Genomic DNA, 6728 nt, shown 5'->3' on the forward strand with positions numbered 1-6728 from the left:
ATTATTTTCTGTTATATTTCCTGTAACTATGTGTTTTCATTCCAAATATATGATTTCTTAAAATTGGACATAAATCACATTTTCTTCTGTGATAGTTAGAATTATTGTGACAACTAGGCTTCCCTAAGCATATGTGGGCAAAGATGAATCAGGTCGCAGCTTGACTGGAGGGCAACCTCCATAAATGCTCTCTAAGGCTGGTCTCCTTCTCTCTTTTTTCCCTGGTGATCAGGCCATTGTGCTGCTGCTTGAGTTCATCCTTTGCCTCAGCCATTTGCTGCACTACCTATGGAACGAGCCAACCCAGGGATCATGTTGCCTTGCTGTTCATCATTAGAACTTGAAACTCCACCAGGACCTTCTTCGCTATGCTCCCTAGCTACTGGCTGTTGCTGCCCAATTCTGCCTCTGCTGCCTGCTGGCAGTCTCTGCTTGCCTTGCCTGAGGGAAGATTCCACTGTCTGCTTTCTTGACCTTGGACCAGCAGCCAGCGGTGAGTTGAACAACTTTCAGTATATTAACTGTTTCACGAAAGAGAGTTGAACTGGACCCTCTGTACTGTGTGTGGACTTATATTCCTTCTCGTTATATGAACTTATCACTTTCCTAGTTTTGTTTTTCTAGAGAAGCCTACCTAACACATCTCCTTTTTCTTTTTTTTGTATTTTCTAATTAGCAATAACTGGATATAAATATTGGAAACAATTATTTTCAAGACTGCAACTCATTACATTTTGAATTATAAATTTGCAGTGTAATTTTTAGATAGTATGTCAACTAGCGACTCCTGTCTAGAGGCAGAGTTCAACCTTATGACACCTCCTTCTCATCATAAGCCTTTTTTGCATAAGGGTGAGAGTACATGGGAACTATTATCTCTGTGCCTCTTCACTGACCTATTTGCTGGGACTCTGCTTGCCTCCAGGGGTAACCCATGTGGTCCATTGGTTGCTGAAAGCTGTTGGTGCCCTGAATATTTCCACAGACCTTGACTCCATTTCACTCTATACCCAGAAGATGGTGATCTTCCTGAATCATACTTCACCTTCTGTACCATCAGCAGGCAACTACATGAGTCTGAATAAGACACTGGCTTGCATTATACTTGAGTGGGACTGGGCTGGGCTATGTATATAAGAGATAATATTCTTCTTGATACAATTACTTATTGATATAAAGCTCTTTCTTATAAATATATTAGTGACACTAGTTTTGTTTCTCTAGATAACCAGGTCTAAGACCAAACGTTATTACCAAAAAAAGCACTAAAACATGGATCCTGCAGTTGTTTTTGTTGCTGTTTCTTCCCCAAATTCTGTCATAATAATGATGTATGATTTCCACAGGACAAGGGCATTTAAAGCTTTTCATTTGGATAATTTTATCAGGAATAATTTTCCATCACTATGATGGATAATTAAAAGTAGTACTTCTAATATTTTCATTGGCAGTGCAGCACACATTTTAATTCATTTTTAAGAGGGAATTTTGTTGTTGCCATTCTTAAGAATATCTACACATGATAAAAGGCATTTTGTAACTCTTAATAAGAATCCTAAATAATCCTAAAATAATATGAAAAATAGTAATCCTAAAATAATATATGAAATACAACTAGAAAGAAACAAATATGCACTCCATATTTAAATGCACAAAACAGCAACCCCCTAAAAGATAAAGTTCAAAGAAAATTTGATGAAGTATCTTGCTCCAAGATAAATATCCAAAGGTACTCATTTTATTTCTGCACTAGCAAAGAAATTCCACCACTTGTCTATCATTTTATCGTTGTGCGCTGGCTTGTATGTTGCTGTGATGTCACTCATCTTTCAATTTTTAAATTGAATCTTCTTCAATTTAATAAATCTTCAACAGGTTTAAGAGGAGCTTACAGACTGAGAAAAGACAATGAAGATGTCGTTCAAACCCTTATACATAGCTTTAACACATCGTGAGATACTTAACGCCCAAACAAAGGAAGCAGAACATTTTCAAAGATACTGCTTACACTCAGGTCCCTCAAGTCTGAGGGCATTCAAAAGGTGAATGAAGAAATGTTTTCTTGGAGGGGAGTTGACTTGACCATGGTGACTTAAGTCTGGTAAAGCTTGTAGAAGTGGGGTCTTCGGGGTCTCCATTTGGTGATAGGGCATGACTCAAGGTAAAGCGAAAAGCTGCAAAAATCCTCTAAGTATTAGAATTTGTAGTGTGCAAAGTATGAATTTAGGAACACTGGAGTGGTCAAAAATGAAATATAATGTATAAAAATTGATATCCTAGTCATCAGTGAGTGGAAATCGACTGGCATTTGCCATTTTGAATCAGATAATCATATGACTTACTATGCCAGGAATAACACAATCAAGAGGAATGGCATAGCACTCATTGTCAGAAAGGATCTTGCTAATCCATCATGAAGTACAATGCGATCTGTGATCGGATTATAACTATCTGCTGTCAACGAAATCCAATCAATAGAAATTTTATTCAAAGTTATGCACCAACCACAAAAGCTACTGATGGAGAAATTGAAGAATTCTATCAGCAATGTCAATGTCAATCTGAAGTTGATCAAGCATACAAGCAAGATGCATTGATAATTTTTGATGCTTGGAATGCAAAATTTGGAAATAAAAAACAATGAACAGTAGTTGAAAAGTATGGACTTAGTGATAGAAATGAAATTGGAAATCACATCATAGAATTTTAAAAAACCAACAACTTATTCAGACCAAAATCTTTACAATTAGACCAATAGGTAACAGCATGTTAATGGAGACAAGTATGAAGTTGTCAAGGGTTTGACTTATTTGTGTCCACAGTCAATGCTCATAAAAGCAGCAGTCAAGGGACCAAAAGACTAATTGAATTGAGTAAATCTGCTGCACAGACCTTTGTAGATTACTGAAGAGCAAGGATGTTACTTTGAGGATTAAGGTATGCCTGACTCACGTGATGGTATTCTCCTTTACATCGTATGCTTGTGAAAGTTGGGCATCGAGTAAGGAAGAACATAGAATAGATGGACTTGAATTGTGGCGCTAAAGGGGAATCTTGAAAGGACTAAGGACTGCTAAAAGAACAGACTGACTTGTACTGGAAGAAATAAAGCCAGAGTGCTCCTAAGAGGCCAGGATGGCAAAGACTGCTCCGAAGAGGTCAGGATGGCAACACTCTGTTTTACATACTTTGAACATACTGTCAGGAGAGACCAGTCCCTGGAGAAGGACCTCATGTTTGGTAAAGTGGAAAGGCGAAGAAAAAGAGGAAGGCCCTTGACAAGATGGATTGACACAGTGGCAGCATCAGTGGGCCAGGGCATAGGAACAATTGTGAGGATGGCACAGAACCGTGCATTATTTTGTTCTGTGGTGCAGTGTCCCAATGGGTCAGAACTGGCCCAGTGGCACCTAATAACAACAGCAGCAGCAAATAAAATTCAGCCCAAAGCAACAACACACACTTAAGAGAAGTAAAACAGGAAATGCTACGTCTAAAATCAGAGATAAAATTAAAACCTACAGAAAATAATTTAACAAATTATAAACAACCTATATTAAGAGTGTCAAATATGCAGCACAATGCTTGAATAAATGGAATGGTATATTACTTTAATAAAAAGTCTAATTTTTAAATGTCAGTTTATTTCATAATATAATATAAATTTAATATAATTTCCATTTGAATACAAGAGGTTTTTTCTTAGAATTAGATAAATGTATCATATCATTCATATTTAAGATGTTAGGCCCACACAGATAAGAAACATTATTTTAAAATGAACATTGAATGAAAGTCAGATATCCATATATCAAAACATTCTATGGTGTCTCTCTAATGTCTTGATAATGGCAAAATGATAGTACTGAGTGGAAACTCCATAAATACACTGTCATACTACATGAGATTTATCTACGACCAGTTAATGCAGTGAGGGAAGGATGATAATCTATTTTCAAATGATGGTAACATTACTGAATAACTACAGGAAGAAAATAAAGACTGAATGCAAATGGAAGCATACATTCCTGTGTCTAATCCTCTAGTATTCATAGTAAAGTGGGATATAAAGAATTAGTACTAAGTGTTCTTTTCTATTGAGTAAACTGCAAAGCGTATAAACCCTCTGTACATTATATACTTAGGGATATTTAGTAAAAGAACCCTTTTAATAAAATTATTAGTGTGCTTGTTTAAACATTTATGCCCCATCAACAGTATCAGAGGTGTTTCACAGTGCCATTTAGGCTATCAATGAGTGCCAACTCATTAGTCAGCATTTTTACAGGGACACCAATCCCAATAACCGTGACTCAAGCATTAAAAGAGGGTTTTATGTAACTTAGTCAAAGCTTTTTCAGCATCTTTATTTTAATCAATTCATATAATTTAAGCATAGGTCACTTCAGCTCACTACAACTATTTCATTTTAACACAAAGAAGTTTAACCTACCAGTTATATAATCAATAAAACTGGTGTTATAAAATTGAGAGCATTTGGCTTATGATATTCTATAAATTAAATTTCAAACAACTTCTGAAATGAAGAATTCTTCAAGTTAGATACATATATACATTTTTCTCAAATGAGCTTGAATATTCACAAGTTACAATGACGTTTCTGAGGGATATTTGTGTGTCTGGGTACGAACCTTCATATTTTAATGGATGCAGATCCCATTTTCCCAATCAGACAAAAAAAATGAGAAAATGTTATAATACTTTCTTTTTATCAACATTGATCTAATTTGTTGATAGAATTATAAATGATAATGAAAAGCTAGGCAGTACCTCATTTTTTAAAAAAAATCATTCTATTGGGGGCTCTTACAACTCTTGTTACAAACCATACATCAATTGTATCTGACATATTCGTACATATATCCCACCGTTCTTTTGTAGACATTTACTTTCCATTGAGCCCTTGGGATCAGTTCCTCTTTTTTTCCCTCCCTCCTCCCCACCCCCAACCTTTGTAGCCCCTTGATAGATTGTGGATTGTTAATTATTTTCAAATCTCACACCGACTGCTGTCTCCCTCTCTGGTTTCTGTTGTTCTTCCCCCTGGATGGGAGTGTGTGGTTATGTGCCATTCATTGTGATTGGTGCCCCTCTCCCTCCCCACCTCTTGCCCTTTCCCCTTCCCCTTTGGTATCTCTATTCCCATTCCTGTTCCTGGGTCACTTGTGTTGTGAGTGTTATCTCTTGTCTATACCTATGTATGCTCCCGTCTAGTCTAGATTGGGAGGTGGTACTGAGTTCGTGATTGCTGGGGGTGGGGTAGAGGCAGGTGGGGGGGCAGTGAGGAGACCTCAAGGGATCAAAGGTATATTGCTTGACCCATTAGTATTCTACTGCATCCTGATTGATTCACACCCTCCCTGCGACCCCTCTGTGGGGGTAAGTTCCATTGTCCATAGATGGGTTTTGGATCTCCGCTCCAACCCGCCTCCATTCTCACCAATGCATTTTTGTTTCTTTGTTTACTGTTTGTTGTGAATCTTCTGACATCCCTTGCCCAGTCTCTATGACACCTCATGATCACACCTGCTGGTGTGCTTCTTATATAGGTTCTTGTTGCTTCACTCTTGACTGGCCACTTGTTTATCTTCAAGCCTTTAAGATCCCAGACACTACATCTTTTAATAGCCAGGCACCATCCTCTGTCTTCACCACATCTGCTTAGGTAACCAATTGTCTTCAGAGATCATGTAGGAGGAGTGGGGGGTGAGCATCACAGAATGCCAATTTGTTAGAACAAAGTGTTCGTGTATTGAGGGAAGGTATGACCTGAGGCCCAAGGCCCATCTGTAGCTTCAGTGTATTGCCTTATAAATATATGTACATAGGCCAATACTGCTATTGTTATGGATTAATGCATTTGCATAAGTGCACACCTCTGTTAATCTCCCTACCTATACCTTTGCTTTCTAGAGCTTGCCTCTCTTTCCTTTCCAGGCAGTACTTCATTAAAGAGTAAGAGATCAGTACTCTGTAGCATGCAAGACAAGACAAGACACTTTACCTGAAAGAATTAAAGATATAAATTAACAGTTCACCTTACAAGTATATGAGCAATCAGAATCAAATGTTACTTTTTGCAAACAAATTTTAATTTACCAATATTTATGAATATTGTAACTATTTCCTCAAGTTTATATTTTCCTAAAATTTTTTATTTCATGAAATAATAATATCACATTTTAGCAACAAATTCCATTTTGTTGAAAACTTGGCTGTTTTTTTATTTTATATTATGATGCAATGAAGTTGCATAACTAAACCTCTGTGAATATTCAGAAATATAGCAAAAGATATAAAATGAGAAAAACACCAGGAACAAACTGAGGATTTTACAAAAGACTTGAGCTATACATTGTGGTTAATTATTCTCTTTTATCAGACTGAGGATGCTTCAAGCAGTATTCCTAAGAAGGTGGAAAAAAAATCAAAACAAAAAGCAAACCAAAAAAAAAGGTGAATCAGAACATTACAGTGGAATTGTTACAGAAAATCAAAAGTGGAGCAGTAGTAAAGGTAAAGGTACTATAGTTATACTTTTTATTTAAGACGTTACACAACTGGTGGGTTAGATGATAGCTGCTAATGATAATGGCTAGTGGTTTAAACCTACCAGGCATTTTACAAATGAAAGATGAATTTTCTGCTCCCTTAAAGAGTTACAGTCTTTGAAACCCTACATAGGGTCACTATGAGTCAGCATTAAC

This window comes from Echinops telfairi, unplaced genomic scaffold (assembly GCF_000313985.2).
Source record: "Echinops telfairi isolate 266 unplaced genomic scaffold, ASM31398v2 ScPeMD7_18;HRSCAF=68, whole genome shotgun sequence".
Lineage (NCBI taxonomy): Eukaryota > Metazoa > Chordata > Mammalia > Afrosoricida > Tenrecidae > Echinops > Echinops telfairi.